The sequence below is a fragment of the Rhinoraja longicauda genome, chromosome 6, assembly GCF_053455715.1.
Source record: "Rhinoraja longicauda isolate Sanriku21f chromosome 6, sRhiLon1.1, whole genome shotgun sequence".
In the NCBI taxonomy this organism is placed as follows: domain Eukaryota; kingdom Metazoa; phylum Chordata; class Chondrichthyes; order Rajiformes; family Arhynchobatidae; genus Rhinoraja; species Rhinoraja longicauda.
The window spans coordinates 30,014,587-30,032,064 of NC_135958.1; positions in this window are offsets into that span (position 1 = coordinate 30,014,587).

Genomic DNA, 17,478 nt, shown 5'->3' on the forward strand with positions numbered 1-17,478 from the left:
GAAGGGCCAGTTTCCGCGCTATATCTCTAAACTAAACTAAACTTCTGCAAACTTTCTTCACATTATCTCCACCAGCACCCCTCACGCCTCTTTCTTCAACACCCTACAGACATTCACTCCCCCAATTACCCTTGTAGGTGGTAAGGTAGATAACTGACCCTTTCGCCACACAGTGAAGGCCACACTCACAGGCACAGCTGTGCTGAACTTTTTTCCAGTGTGGTGGTTTAACAGGAATTTCCACAGGCTTTGCGGTATTCAGAAACAGATGATTTTTAAATGGAGCAAATGTCACCAAATAGTGCACAGCAGAGGCCATTTCTCAGACATATGAGAAACAGACACTTTTTCATGTTTGTGTGGATAGAGCTGATGAGTCACACAAGACCAACATTCCGAAGACTGAAGAATGTAATTAATTTGTACCACAGAAATAAGATAGATGATTTCAAGGCTTTACATCAAGCTGTTGTTCATCAAGTTAAATGAGGAAATGATTGAACTGGTTGATCTTGAAGTGCATGTGATGTAAAAGTTCAGCGCTGAGTGATATCGCTAAATGAAAAAACAAAGGCAAGATAATTTGAAAAGGAACATTAAAGAGTGATTTTCCTTACCTACCCATACCATGCCTAATGAAGTTAATTCTTGTAAAGATAATAGTTGAAAACACATTTAACTAGTTGAAAAAAAGATGGAAACAATTAACCAGAGAAATGTAATATTGTATGATTTGCATGCAATGTTTAATTGCTACCTGCTGCAAAGTGTCTAATGTGAGGAGATTAGGCTCCAGGTTCTCACTCCACAATCATGAGCTCCAATTCCTTTTATACCCATGCATAAATGCTGTTGTAAAGAGATGATGCCTGCAGTGGGAAATTGGGAAAGTTGCTGGTATTCTATGTGATGCCATTTTAAGCACACTAGTTATTTGAGCAAATGTTTCAAAACATGGTATTTTTGTGACAGATACCGTGACAGATAAGTCAAGATTTTGTGACAGATAAGTCAATTCGAAGGCACAGGGCAACAATGAAGTGGATTAGGTTGTGCTGTCCACAGTATACTAAGTCATGAGTGGAGTTCACCTGAGGATGTCTACCCCACTTACACTTTGTAGCTGTAGGTAAGGACCACTCAAAGTGGATGTCATATTTTCAATTTTAGACTTTAGGCTTTCGACTTCAGAGATACAGCACGGAAACAGGCCCTTCAGCCCATCGAGTCCACGCTGACCAACGATCCCTCCATACACTAACCTACACACACTAGGGACAATGATTTTACAACTTAACTAAGCAAATTAACCTACACACCTGTATGTCTTTGGAGTGTGGGAGGAAACCGGAGCACCCGGAGAAAACCCACGCAGTCACAGGGAGAACATACAAACTCCATATAGATAGCACCCATAGTCAAGATCGAAACCGGGTCCCTGGCCCTGTAAGGCAGCAACTCTCCCATTAAACAAACAATAACAGTGCAAAAAGACAAAGGCACATATAGATTTACATAGGTGTGTCTGTGTGTGTATGTGTGTGTATGTGTACGCACTGAACTTCTTTTTGTTTATTATATTGTTTACAGAGTATTATGTTTACACATTCTGTTGTGCTGCTGCAAGAATTTCATTGTTCTTTTTGGGACACTCTTGACTCTTGACAGTGGACTCTTGGCTCAGCAGCTTGTTTGGGATACTAGTTTGTATGAGACGGATTGCCATGTCATTAGGGGTCTTAGCTGCTCAACACATGAACGTCTGCATTGCCCTTGGCTAACCTTGTCTTAAATTCCTCAAGGCGATGTTAAAGGCGCAATAAAAATAAATTAGGAACAAACAAGAAAAAAATATTTTATCTATCTGCTTAAGTTACCAAACAGTCTTCACAGATTTTCCAAGGAATGGCATGCACACCACTACCATTTTAACCAACTGTAACAAACAATTTATTTGTGAAATTATCCAAACATGTCATCAGCATAATTACCCCAATAGCACCAGCTGATTAAAATTAAGTAACATGTATCAATAACTCCATTTGAAAATAAGACTTTGATTTATCTAGAAGCTTTCATATTTGATTCAGAAAATCCCAACAATTAAACTATTGTATAGAACATAGAACTGTACAGCACTAGAGCAGGTCCTTCTGCCCACAACATCTGTGCTGAACATGATGCTCAGATAAGCTCACGTTATCTGCCTGCACGTAATCCACATATCTCCATACCGTATACAGCCATCTGCTTATCTTAAAGCCTCTTAAATGCCACTCTCATATTTGCCTCCACCAGCACCCCTGGAAGTGCATTCCAGGCACTCACCATCCGCTGTGTATTCTTCAAATCACTGTTGCAGTGAAGGTAATATGGCTGTCAATTTCCACACAGCTAATTCCCACATGCATCAATGAGATAAAGAACAGATTGTCTTAGAAATATTGTTTTGGGATAAATATTGTCCAAATCAAAACTAAAAGCTTGATTTCTCTCTATTAATATGCTGTCATGAGAGCGTTTGCATCAACGTGAGGGTGCAATTTCACCAAAAGACTGATTTCACCAATTTCACTCTGACAGTGTAAAATTCTCACTGTTGAATATTTTGACTCAGCCAAGAGTTTTGTCAACTAAGCCACATCTAATGCCCTTACATGGGACTACCATATATATATATATATATATATATATATGGAGTCATACAGCATAGAAACAGGCCCTTTGGTCCAATTCATCCATGCCCCATCTAAGATAGTCCCATTTGCCCACATTTGGTTCATTTCCCTCCAAACCTTACCTATCCATGTATTTGCCCGCGTGTCTTTTAAATGTTGTTATTGTACCTGCCTCAACTACCTGCTCTAGCAGCTTGTTCCATATTCCCACCAAACTCGGAGTTACAAAGTTGCCTATCAGGTTCCTAATAAATCTTTCCACTCTCATCTTGATCCCATATCCTCTGGTTCTTGATTCCCTTACCCTGGGTAAGAATCTCTTCGCATTCACATTATCAATTTCCTTCATGATTTCATACACTTATATAAGATCACCCCCTTCACCTCTTGTGCGCCAAGGAATAAATTCCTAGTTTGACCAATCTCTCCCTATATTAATGATGGCAGCAAGAGATGTTGTCTCTCGTGTTTAATGTCTAAGTGCTCGGTGGGTCACCCTCGATCATAACACGCATGACATTTTGAATAATGAAACCAAGTGTACACAGATAATGCTAGTCTTGTGACCACCGACCTTGGAATGTTTTGGCCAAGGTAGCAACCAATGAACCGATGAATGCATGTTCCATGTAGTTAGCTTGCCAAATAATCCATTAAGTATCTCTGTACCTCTATGCCAAGTGTCTATTTGTCCCGTTTTGTTGTTAGGATCAATTCATGTTATTAACAAATAATCCCATCTGCAAAAGTTGCTATTAAAAAGCATTTTCCAGCTTTAAAAATAATGGGCTTGAATTATATTTCTGGGTTCCAGTAGGTTTCAGCTTTCATTGTAGAACTTGTTTTTCAGTGTTAAAATTTAAACTTGGAAGGATCACTACAATATATTTGAAGATATCTAAACTCCTTCAGCTAGCTGTGTGTTATATTTGGCTGCTAACTACAACAGCTGATGTTGCACATGCATTCTTTACCCATGGCAGACTTTCAAATGACATGGAAAGTAACCGGATAAAAACTAATGTCAAGTTGTTTATAATGATGAGATTTAATGGGGTTATCTAATTGCTAAACCAAAGAAAGAAATGCAAGCCAATGTGTTGACTTCCAAAATCATTGCTCATTTAATAAACTAGTTTCATGGTAATTTTTACTGCCTCTCTGTATACTGTAGACTTTAGAGGAGAGATACAGCATGGAAACAGGCCATTCGGCCCACTGAGTCTGCACCGACCACCCCATACAGTAACACTATCCTACAGACTAAGGACAATTTACAATTTTACAGAAGCCAATTAACCTACAAACCTGTAAGTCTTTGTGGTGTTGGAGGAAACCAAAGCACCCAGAGGAAACCCACGCAGTCACAGGGAAAATGTACAAACTCTGTACAGACAGCACCCGTAGTCAGTTTCGAACCCGGGTCTCTGGATCTGTGTTGTAAGGCAGCAACTCTACAGCTGTACCACTGTGCCGCTCAAACACAGAAGCAAATTAACTTACAAACCTGCACGATTTGGAATATGGGAGGAAACCGAAGCACCTGAAGAAAGTCCATGCAGTCACATGGGTGAAAGGCTGCAAATCTATCGCTGCACCACTGTGCCGCCCTTTATGTCTTCATCATATAAGGAGTAAACATATTTAATAATTAATCACAGAATCACATGTTCTAATCACAGAAGAGTTTACTAGATTCAGTAAATTTATCCCTCTCATATTAAACCAACATTGCACATAAGCTGATACTTTCCATTAAGGGGGACCTGGCGGGGGGTTACTTTGTAACTTTGTAAGCGCCCTTTACGGGCGACTATTTGCATACCTTGGGTATGCAAGCAAAGAATTTCAATATGACTTGTCACATGTGATAATAAGGTATTCAATTCAATTCAATTCAATGCTTAGAAACTTTGATTTATTGGGGTATTCAATTTTCTGGAGCTGAAAGTGTTGCTTTCAACAAGAACCTTTATTTTGCAGTGGGCGGGGGGAAGGGAGGGGTGGTGAACTTTGTGAATGAGCCTTTAGAAGAATGTTTGACAGCTTGTTTTAACATTAAACCATCCTGGCAGGGTATGCAAGCGAAAAGAAAGGAACAGCTCTAACCACAGAAGAATGTTCTTGGACATCTTGTTATATTTTGTTTCAACAATTTGTCAGTCAGTCTGACAACAAATGCTTGGATAGGGACCAAAACCACTGAAATCAAGTCAAAATATTGTGTATAAATATTATGTATGATAGGCAGATCTATTGAATTAGTAACTATCTGAATTCGCAAATAGCTTGTCATCTTTTACAAGGTCTTTTTTAGAAGATCAATCTTTACTAAGTGATTTGGATAATATGCAATGTTTCCAATTATTGAGATCATACAACATCAGTTTCCAAATGACACTAAAAGAAAATGTAGTAAGCAGTGAAGACGATAGTAACCAAGCATAGATAAAATGCTGAATATAGATAGATTTGTCAGATAATTTTTTCCTGTGCTTTTTCTGTTTCCTTTTTTAATTGCAGGGATTTGACACATGTCCCCAGAATGCTGGAGTAACTCAGCAGGTCAGGCAGCTTCTCAGGAGAGAAGGAATGGGTGACGTTTCGGGTCGAGACCCTTCTTCAGACTGAACGTTTCGGGTCGAGACCCTTCTTCAGACTGAACGTTTCGGGTCAAGACCCTTCTTCGGACTTGATGTCTGAAGGGTCTCGACCCGAAACATCACCCATTCCTTCTCTCCTGAGATGCTGCCTGACCTGCTAAGTTACTCCAGCATTTTGTGAATAAATGCTGTTCTATGTTCTATGTTCCTTTGTCAATTATGTGCCACATTGCAAACTCGTGCCCCAAACATGAATGTTTAATGAAAGGTCAAAAACCTGAAGTAAATTATTCTATTCTCCACAGATACCACTGGATGTGCTGCGTATTTACAGTTCCTCCTGACTGATGTAGTCATAGGATGTGTACACACAAATGTTGGATAATGACAGAAATCTTAAAGTGAGAAGATTTATTGTGTGGACGTTTTCTGCAGGAGCAGAGAATGATAGTGATGAGGAGAATGACTAGACTACAATTGTTTTCTTTGGAAAAAAAGTAAGCTAAGAAGAGATTTATCCATGCTAGATTCAATTATGAGAAATCTAACCATGATGCTAAAGAAGGATCTAACCATGATGCTAAGGAAGGACTTAAGTAAAACCTATATAGCATAGTTCTTTTTGCTATAAACTGTATTGAAAAGGAACTGCATCTGATGGTTTATATCAAAGTTTGACTCAAAATGCTGGAGTAACTCTGTGGGTCTGGCAGCATCTCAAGAGAAAATAGATGGGTGATGTTTCAGGTCGGTTCTGAAGAGAGGAACCGACCAGAAATGTCACCTCCAACCTCATCTATTGTATCTGCTGCTCTAGATGTCAACTTCTTTACATCGGCGAAACCAAACGCAGGCTCGGCGATCGTTTCGCTCAACCTCTTCGCTCAGTCCGCCTTAACCAACCTGATCTCCCGGTGGCTGAGCACTTCAACTTCCCCTCCCACTCCCAGTCTGGCATTTCTGTCATGAGCCTCCTCCAGTGCCATAGTGAGGCCCACCGGAAATTGGAGGAACAGCACCTCATATTTCGCTTGGGAAGCTTGCAGCCCAGCGGTATGAACATTGACTTCTCCAACTTTAGATAGTTCCTCTGTCCCTCTCTTCCCCTCCCCCTTCCCAGTTCTCCCTCTATCTTCCTGTCTCCACCTATATCCTTCCTTTGTCCCGCCCCCCCCCCCCCCTGACATCAGTCTGAAGAAGGGTCTTGACCCGAAACGACGTCACCCAATCCTTCTCTCCTGAGTTACTCCAGCATTTTGTGAAATAATACCTTCGATTTGTCCCAGCATCTGCAGTTATTTTCTTACAGAAATGTCACCTATCCATTTCTCCACTGATGCTGCCTGACCCGCCGAGTTACTCCAGCATTTTGTGTCTACCTATAACTTTCTTGCTACTCCGCTGAACAGAATGAAAGAAAAGTGGTTTTACCCAAAAGGATGGTGGGTACAGGACCTCACTGCCTGAAAGAATGATGGGGTCAGAGGCCTTGAACATTTCAAAGGTTCCTGAGTGGGCACTTGAAGAGCTATAACCCTTGCAGCTACGGACCAAGTGCTGGGACCTGGGGAGTATCCTTACTCAGTTTTGGTGGTCATGGAACTAATGGGTTGAAAACCCTCCTCCTGTGTCGTAAATTGTAATATCTGACCACTTTGAGGTTTCGGCCACGTTATTGGTCATAATTTCCCATGAATGATGCAAAAATGATAAGAACTGATGTCTGATACCATGGATCCCTCCTTTGTGACTGCTTCTATAAAAATGGTTTATTTTGAAGACCCAGTAAAAGTGTCTGCCCAATGAAGTATACGACTCGACACATGGATCTGAATGTGATTTCCAAACCACTTCAGATTCTTATCTTCTGACTGAAGTGGATGCCAAAAATGAAGAAACTTTGATGCAATTATACTGTAGCTAATGATCTGAGACCAGAGTCTGCTGCTTTCAGCGTGCAATTAGTAAATTCTTGCTGTGGTGCATTCTGACCCAAGTCTAATAACAAAAACGAACGATAACAGACCTCCACAGCATGTGTTATTTGAAGCGTTCACAGAGCCCCCCTCCCCGTTTTCATCCTAGGGTGGTATAATGCAAAATAATTCATTTTCTCCTGATCTTTTAAAAAAGAACTTATTTTCCTTTTGATAAATGTTTAAACAGTGTAAGGGATTAAGACTTTAGACTTTCGGATCCAGCGTGAAACCAGGCCCTTCAGCCCATCAAATCCACACTGACCAGCGATCACCCCGTACACTAACACTAACCTACACACAGGGGACAATTTTACAGCTTACCAAAACCAATTAATCTACAAACCTGTACGTCTTTGGAGTGCATAAGGAAACCAGAGTGCCTGGAGAAGTCCCACAAGGTCACAGGTAGAACGTACAAACTCCATACAGACAGCAGCTGTTGTCAGGATCGAACATGGGTCTCTGGCATTCTGCAGCAACTCTACCGCTAAGGGTTTGCAATGCTACTTTATGGTGGGTTGGAATTATACTGCAGACTGCATAAATTTGTAGTTAATTAAAACACCCGTCTGTTTTGGCACAATGTAGCAGAGTAAATTGGATCCAATTGATATTCTTTATGAACAAACTAAATATGAAAGTGATTTAACATGTGTTAGATTGTGATCAGTTATTTCTGGGTGAAATTGGCCCTCCGAAACTCATAGAGCTGTAGAGCGCAGAAACGGGCCCTTCAGCCCAACTCGACTATGCCAACCCAAGTTGCCTAACTGAGCTAGTCCCACTTACCTATGCCTGGCCCATATCTCTCCAACCCTTTCCTATCCATGTACCTGTCCAAGTATCACTTAAATGTCACAATTGTACCCAGCTTAACCACTTCCTCTAGCAGCTTGTTCCATATACCCACCACTCTCTGTGTGAAAAAGTTGCCCCTCAGGACCCTTTTAAACCTCAATTTAAACCTATGCCTTCTAGTTTTAGACTCCCCTGCTCTGGGGAAAAAACTGGCTATTCACCATACCTACGCCCCTCATCATTTTACATATCTCTACAAGGTCACCACTTAGCTTCCTGCAATCCATGGAAAATAGACCGAACATTATAACTCAAACGCTCCAGACCCAGTAACATTCACACAAATTTTCCTATTTAATGACATCCTTTCTATAGCAGGCTACTAAAACTGTACATAGTACTCCAATTGTTGCCTTACCAATGGCTTATAAGGCTGTAACATGATGTGTCAATGCCTGTACTGAATACACTGAACAATGAAGGCAAGCATCCCAAGTGCCTTCTTCATCACCTTGCCCACCTGTGTTGGCACTTTCATGGAGCTATGTACCTTCACCATTCCAGGTGAGACAGAGGTTCACCTGCACCTTCTCCAACCTCATCTATTGCATCCGCTGCTCCAGATGTCAACTTATTTACATTGGCGAAACCAAGCGCAGGCTCGGCGATCGTTTCGCTCAACACCTGCGCTCGGTCCGCGTTGGCCAATCTGGTCTCCCGGTGGCCGAGCACTTCAAATCCCCCTCCTATTCCCAGTCTGACCTCTCTGTCATGGGCCTCCTCCAGTGCCATAGTGAGGCCCACCAGAAATTGGAGGAACAGCACCTCATATTTCGCCTGGGCAGCTTGCAGCCCAGTGGTATGAACATCGACTTCTCCAACTTTAGATAGTTCCTCTGTCCCTCTCCTCCCCTCCCCCTTCCCAGATCTCCCACTGTCTTCCTGTCTCCACCTATATCCTTCCTTGGTCCCGCCCCCCTGACATCAGTCTGAAGAAGGGTCTCGACCCGAAACGTCACCCATTCCTTCTCTCCTGAGATGCTGCCTGACCTGCTGAGTTACTCCAGCATTTTGTGAATAAATACCTTTGATTTGTACCAGCATCTGCAGTTATTTTCTTATATTCACCCCTAAGTCTCTCTGTTCTACAATATTCTTCAGGAAACTACTGTTTACTGTATAGGTCCTGCCCTGGTTTGTCCTACCTCAATGCAGCATCTCACATTTATCTGAATTAAAGGTCATCTGCAATTCCTCAGCCCTTCTGACCAATTGATCAACATCCCATTGTAATTGTAGGTAACAATGCTCCACATTTTATTGTCATCACAAACTTGCCAAAGCATGAATTCTCACACACAAAGCCATGCTGACTATCCCTAATCAGCCCTTGCCTTTCTAAATGCATGTAAATCCAGTCTCTTCGGATCCCCTCCAATAGTTTACTATTGAAGTAAGGCCCAGAGTTTTCCTTGCACTCTTTCTGAAATGAAGGCAGAACAATAGGTACCTTCCAGTCCTCTGGTACCTGATACCTGGCTATTGACGATACAAAAATCTTTGCCAGTAGTCCTGCAATCTCAACTCTGGCTTGCCACTCTACGTCCTTCTGATATTGCTTGACCAACTGAGTTCATCCTGCAGATTGTTGCTCCAGATTCCAGCATATTCCATCTCCATCTGTTCAGTGTTGCCTACAACCTCCACCGAACAGTCAAGGAAATCTTACAGCACACTATCTATGAAAAGATCTCCATTCTCACATTGATGTCCTGCACACAGTTTCCACCAGCCTCAATTTTCAGTGCTCTGAATATCTGAAACCTCAGTCTGAAGAAAGGTGTCTTTTTTTCTCTGAAACTTTGCCACTGATTATTTCATCACTGGTTGTCTACCATGCATGCCTCTGCCTACATTGCCACCCCCGTAGTATGGGAATCACTCACATGACCTGACCACAGCACAAGATCGCTTGAAGGAATTGAAAGTTCACCATGTCATCACATTTTCCTCATCCCCCCTCCCCCAGATTCTACAGCACATCTAAACACTAAGGGCAATTACAGTGGCTAACTAACTTACAAACCCACACACCTTTGGGATGTGCAAGGAAACCAGAGCACCTGGAGAAAAACTACATGCTCACATGGAGAACATACAAACTCCACACAGACAAACAACAGTACAGCACAGGAACAGGCCCTTCAGCCACCATGTTTGCACCTAACATGAAATTGATTTGAACTAATCCCATATCAATCTCTTCCCTGCCTGCTCATATGTCTGTCTAAATACTTCTTAAATGTTGTTATAGAAACATAGAAACATAGAAAATAGGTGCAGGAGTAGGCCATTCGGCCCTTCGAGCCTGCACCGCCATTCAATATGATCATCGCTGATCATCCAGCTCAGTAGCCTGTACCTGCCTTCTCTCCATACCTCCTGATCCCTTTAGCAAAAAGGGCCACATCTAACTCCCTCTTAAATATAGCCAATGAACTGGCCTCAAATACCTTCTGTGGCAGAGAATTCCACAGACTCACCACTCTCTGTGTGAAGAAATGTTTTCTCATCTCGGTTCTAAAAGACTTCCCCCTTATCCTTAAGCTGTGACCCCTGGTTCTGGACTCCCCCAACATCGGGAACAATCTTCCCGCATCTAGCCTCTCCAACCCCTTAAGAATTTTATATGTTTCTATAAGATCCCCCCTCAGTCTTCTAAATTCCAGCGAGTATTGTACCTGCTTCTACCACTTTCTCCAGCACCATGTTCCAGGCACCTATCATCCTGTGTGTTAAAAAAACTTGCCTCATTAATCTACTTTAAACATTTCCCCTCTCCCCTTAAGCCTGTGCCCTTTAGTATTTTAAATTTCTATCCTCGGAAAAAGACTCTGACGATCCACTATCTATGCCCATCATCATTTTAAATAACAATTTACTGATCTCAGAATCTGAGATCGCAGTTGAACCTTGGTCTCTGGAGCTGTGGGCCAACATCTCGACTAGCTTTGCCACTGTCTTGCTCCCAATAACTGAACCAAAAGCTTTTGTAATTGCTACTAAATCTCTCCCATATTCCTTGAGATTCACAAAACCTCTTTTCTGATGGAAGCATACTTTTAGGCTTTACTTTTAGATGTATACATTAGGGGTAGAATGGTGGTGTAGCGGTAGAGCTACTGCCTTACAGCGCCAGAGACCCGGGTTTGAACCTGACTATGGGTGCTTGGCTGTACGAAGTTTGTATGTTCTCGCCGTGATCTGCGTGGGTTTTCACCAAGATCTTTGGTTTCCTCCCACACTCCAAAGACGTACAGGTTTGTAGGTTAATTGACTTGGTGTAAAATTGTAAATATTGTCCCTGGTATGTCTAGGGTAGTGTGCTGGTCGGTGCGGACTCGGTGGGCCGAAATCCGTACTGTATCTCTAAAACTAATCACTAAAAGCTAAAAATAAACACCAGAAAACTAAAACTACTTCCACTGTATCATTATTTGTGACTGTTGTCTTTCCTTTGCAAGAGCAATGTTAAAGAGTAATGTGCACTGCAGAAGTAGTCAAGAGTCTGCACACAGCCTGATAGCATGGTTATGGAGAGAATTCCATGTCAGAAGAGGGAGCAGTCTAGTCTGAATGGAATCAGCTGTTCCTACTTTAGTTACTTGTTTATTGAAGTTGGAGATATTTTGTAAAACTCATAATCCTTAAAGAGTTTGCTCAAGAGAGTAAATAATTGTTAAGAAAAATATACACTTTATATAATAATTGGAAGCCACGACAAGAACAAAACACTAATGTTCCATGCACTTTGCTGTCAGCTGTATTATTTTCTGTGGAAATTGCTTATGTAACTGAGTGGAAAGTGACAAATTGAAACGAAGAAAAAAAAAGGCTGCAAAGAACCAAAAAACACTTATTTGTATCAGTTGGAGGAAGAAGGTTAGCAATGAAAACTATTTTGCATGAAACTAACCCAATGTTTCACTCCTTGTCTTATAAAAAAGCAAAAACCTTAGAAATATATAGATAAATAATCATTTGAGCAACTGAGTTCAACCACATACTCTCCCTCCCTACCCTGTGGCTTGGCTTAATAAAAATTAAGAGGAAGAAGAAGTTTTTGATTGAAGGAAAGAGGGTTTAATTATGAAGCAACAGCCTTCAAAGTTCTTTACGCAAAGTCATTTTGGACATAAATATATAACTGTTCCCTTATTAGCCATTTCCTGCATCCTCTGTAGCAATTGGAACACAACAAGTCAAACACATAAATTCAACCCAAGATTTTATTTATTTTCCCCATAAATTCTGCATGGTCCTTTCACAAGAGACATTAGGAAAATATATTAGACTTTTTTGTCCAATTTTATAATTGGTTTTATGACGTTAATGTCACATTGACCAACCTTGAGGTTGGGAAGTCTATTAAACAAATAACTTTCTTATATTACAAATAACGTTTTATCTTACATTAATTATTATTGGATAATAATATCAAGAGTGAGGCTGGATACGTAGAAATGAACTTATGCAAGTTTACTGCAAAAACCCCTCAAAGATTTTACCTGTAGTTAAGCCAATAATACTATTTCACTCAGCTCAGGTCACTCAGGAAGCCAATATATCTGGTCATTGTTCATACTGCTGTTTCTGGTAGATTGCTGTGCCTTGTATGTTTTAACAGCATCTATTCCACAGTATTACTTAATTGGTGGTAAATTGCATTGACCTACCGAGTCCGTGCCAACCAGTGATCCCCGTACACTAGCACTATCCTACACGCTAGGAACAATTTACAGTTTACAGAAGCCAATAAATCTGCAAACCTTGGAGTGTGGGAGAAAACTGGAGCACCAGGAGAAAACACATGTGGTTACAGAGAGAACGTACAAACTCTGTACAGTCTGCACCCATAGTCAAGATCAATCCCAGGTCTCTGGCGGTGTAAAGCACCAACTTACCACTGCATCACTGTGCCGCCTTAACGAGGACAACAGAAAATTATGAAATGCACTATATAACTTCAAGTCCATTCTGTTAATATTTGCCATACAGAGTATTAGTAGCTATGATAGTTACAGTTATTTGATTTCTTGGTGCTCAGAACTCTTGGGGGGATATTCTATATAATTTTTGATCAGTGATGTAGCATGAAGTACTCCTCTGAATAACTTGCAGCAATTAATTTTCATTTCCCATGTTGTAATAAGCTTTTGTTAAATGTTTAAAACATAAATTTGGAGAACTTCAGTCATCTGACATTGTCCATTATGCTTTAGAGTCCATTTTGACATACAGTAGCAATTATATGTTACAACCAAAACAGATTTTGCCATAGCAAGGGAACATCACCAAGGAAATCATGTTATCTGGTCATTTTAACATTGCTATTTCTGGGAATGTGCTAAAAATGTTGGCTGAACATCCTACATTACATCAGTGATTACACTTAAGAAATATTTGATATGTTGTGAACTGCCTTGGGACACATTGGAACCCTGAAATGTGCTCTGTAAATGATTTATTTCTGTTTGATGAACCTTCACTGCCTTGGAGAATCAACAAATCAATACATGGAATAGAGAATGGAAATGCTTTCACGTCAGTTTCTGACCTTTGTTTTACCTATTATTCGTTACATAAATCCACGAGAGTGAGCTCAGAAAAAGGATTGTGATTTCTACATTGATGATATGGGGGCAGCACAGTGGCGTAGTGATAGAGTTGCTGCCTTACAGCGTCAGAGACCTGGGTTCAAGCCTGATTACGGGTGCTGTCTGTATGGAGTTTGCACGTTCTCCCTGTGACCGCATGGGTTTCCTCCAGGTGCTCCGGCTTCCTCTCACATTCCAAAGGCGTGCAGGTTTGTAGGTTAATTGGCTTCTGTAAATTGTCCCCGGATAGAACCAATGTATGAATGATTATTGGTCAGTGTGGACTCTGTAGGTCAAAGGGCCTGTTTCCACGCTGTATCTAAAAAAAACTAAAATATAAGCAAATTATATTTACGTCAGTAAAATCAATAGTACATATAATTTATAGGAACCACAAGGGAGTCAAATGGTATGGGGGAGTGGCGAGTGGTACTGAGACAGGATTGAATCCGCCATAATCTTATTGTATGCAAAGTAGATCCAAAGGGCCTATTGGCTGATCTGTTCCTGTTTTTTTGGAGAGGTATCAAACACATAATAGCATTGGGCAAAATGTAGACCCAAGGAATTGCAGATAATAGTTTACTAGAAAAGGACACAGTGCTGGAGTAACTCAGCGGATCAGGCAGCATCTCAGGAGAACATGGATTTGTGACATTTCTGGTCAATGCCCTTGGAGCATTGGGTAACATTGGCACGGACCAAACACTACTCAAATTGAAGGCTGTTGTTTTTAATCGACTTGCAATTGAATTTGCAAGAAGCTTACACTCACTTAACAATTTCCTTGAGATATTCCAAAGCTCACTTTACAATCACTGATGTATAGTGAAATGTGCTTTAACTTTATGGCTCAGTGAATATTCTTCCTTTTAGGAAAATATTTTATGAGAAACAAAGGTAACATTGTTAACTTGTCTTGAATCCTAACTGACATGAAAAAAAAATCCAGTCAAAAACGCTTGCAAAAAGTGACATGTAACTAACTTTGCAATTATTGCACATCATGCATATCTTGCCTAGAACCCCTTAAATTACTGACTGGCCTGTTGATTCTAAAATAGGTTTTGATGATGTGTTCGAAAAACAATGTCGTTTCCCAGTCAAATTTCAAGCTATGTGCATCAACACCCCGCCCCCATTCGTAGCCTCCCCTCCAAGTCAGTGGAACGGAAAATATATAAAGTTTGGACTGCATGGCTGGAGGCAAGGGGATACTGAGCAAGTGGGTAGTTTCCTGCCGAGCTATTCTTGCTCTCCGTGTACTTGAAAATCGCTATCTTCTCATCAGTGGCTCCATCCCCTTCTTTTTAACGATTCAGGCTCTTTCAAAAATCCTTTTCACCTTCCGCAGTAAATCTTCTCTCCCCCTTCCTGCAGCGCAGTCATAAATTTTATTTACAATGGAATCTGCAATTAGAGATTATTATTCTGCAATCTAAAGATTAATGTTCCCATTTCCTTTTTGAGGAATAAAGTGGGGGTCTCTCTTCAAATAAAAGGGTTGTGGACGAGTCTATTCGGAAATATGAAAAAGCTTATAAATCCCATGAAAGTAGCTCTTCATAATAAACACGAGGGTGCGATGGACAAATATTCAGCTCTGATAATTAAACAAACAGTTAAGCAGTTTACCCGATAATAACATGTTTAAAATTAAAGCTTATTTGAGAAAGAGCGCGCACACACACACACACAAACTCACACACACACACACACACACACAAACTCACAGTGAATGCAGAGTTTTATTTATTTCGCGTGCCAGATCTCTCAAGCAACAATACAATAAGGGTTCAAATCGATGATTTGCCAAACTGCCCCATTGCAATGATGTTTCTATTATCCCCTCGCCCCATTATCGTTGGTGCATCTTTTGATCTGAAGAGCCGTCCGGCGCCTAGCGCTCTGTATCACGCTAATCCATTCGATATGAAGCGATGTAAGATTAGCTGGGGGAGTTGTGATCACCGTGTTATACATCCCACCTCTCGCTCCCACATTCACCTGATTGAATCAGGACTGCATCTGGGTTCAAAACTGCAAAATTTTGATACTTACCAAAGGACTTGCACACAATAGTTTGTTCAATTTTGATTAGGAACCGTTTGCTTAAAAATAAATGATGTTCCAAGTGGCACCGCCACTCGTAGTGTGCACACCGTTCACCAACCAGCACGCTACTTTCACTGTACTGTACACGCATGTATGCACCCATTACGGGACCCCAGAAGAAGTCTGCTTGCTGGGTTCTGCTAGTTATTTCCGTCCACATTTTCGGGGCACGTATTATTTAAAAACAAACAAACATTCAAATTTAAAAAAGTCGCACTTCAGCGCTCAAACAATCGAACAGACGAATGCATGAACAAATCCAACAGCGGGATAATTGAACCCACATCCTTTTGCCTTCTCTCTACCTTAGCACTTTCTCGCATTTGACGGTAGAGTAGCGGTCATTTAATTTGCTCGTCGTCTCAATTATCAGACAAGTCCGCGTTACGAAATCATTAAAGAGAAAACAAAAGTGGAACAGCCTCCGTTAAAATGCATACAAAATTCGATGGACAATGCAATTAAAAATACTCTCTGTGGCTTTGGGAATAATAAATCAGGCAGCGAACCGCATTTGTATATGTTCGGGTATTTTTTAATAAATCGGTTACTATTATTACTGGGCATTGCTCTTGCATTGACACTCGGTTTCTACGATATAATGTTACCCCTTTAACAAGTATGATTGAAGCTAAATCCCAGGCGAATCCAAGGTGTCCTTGTTCTTTTCGACTTATGCATCAATTTAGGAAAATTGTAGAAACATCAGAATTCTCAATACCGTTCAGACAACACCGGTCCGTCGCCTCCACCGCCTTTTCAATATAACATTCTCAATAAGTAAATCTTAATTCCCTGTCGATTTATGGACCAATAACGGACGACTTGATACAGATTATTATATGATCACTATCCATGTATTTTTTCGCCCGAACTATTTATCTTTCAAGCTGACAGAATCACCAGACGGATATTTTGTTGTGCATGGGTAATATGTAAAATAACATTTCGCTAGGATAATATTTTTTTCCGATCAATTTCAGATTTAAAAGATTGCGTTTCATGTCAAATCGATTATGGTATTAATTCTACACGCCTGGATTAAATCAATCGGATTAACCTCATGGTTAAGTATAACCATATTCAACGAAAACTAATTAAGAAGTAGAAAATTAATAATTTAGTTTATGCTGTTCAATACAGGTGAAGGTAGAAATTAGGGGTTTGCTTGAAATATGAAAATCCCAAACTTGCATTAACAAATATTGTCACTAGAGGGCAGCAATAAATAGAGAATGAACGAACAAGTAAAAAGAAGCGATCAGAACCAGTCGGTGTTCTCGTTAAAACTTCCTTGCTATTTGCACTGGCGGCGGATAAAGCACTAACTTGCACAACGTTAGACTGTCGATTTAGTCCAGTGCCAAACTCGGGAGATAACGCCTTAGTGGGAATTAATTTAATCGCCCTAATACAACTCCAGTGATTCTCGCCGTCATTGGTAATGAATTGAAGTTTTAGTTATTAACATTATTACACAACATAGGCTTCTTTTTTAAAGAAAGTCTATCTTTTGAAAATACGGAATCCTTGAGCAGAACACTAAATTCTGCCAATGGGACCTTCACTTTTATAGGTACGTGTGAAAATTGATTTCTAACCTATATCCGCAATGAGAAAACAATTGCCTCTGTAAAATTTCAGTGCA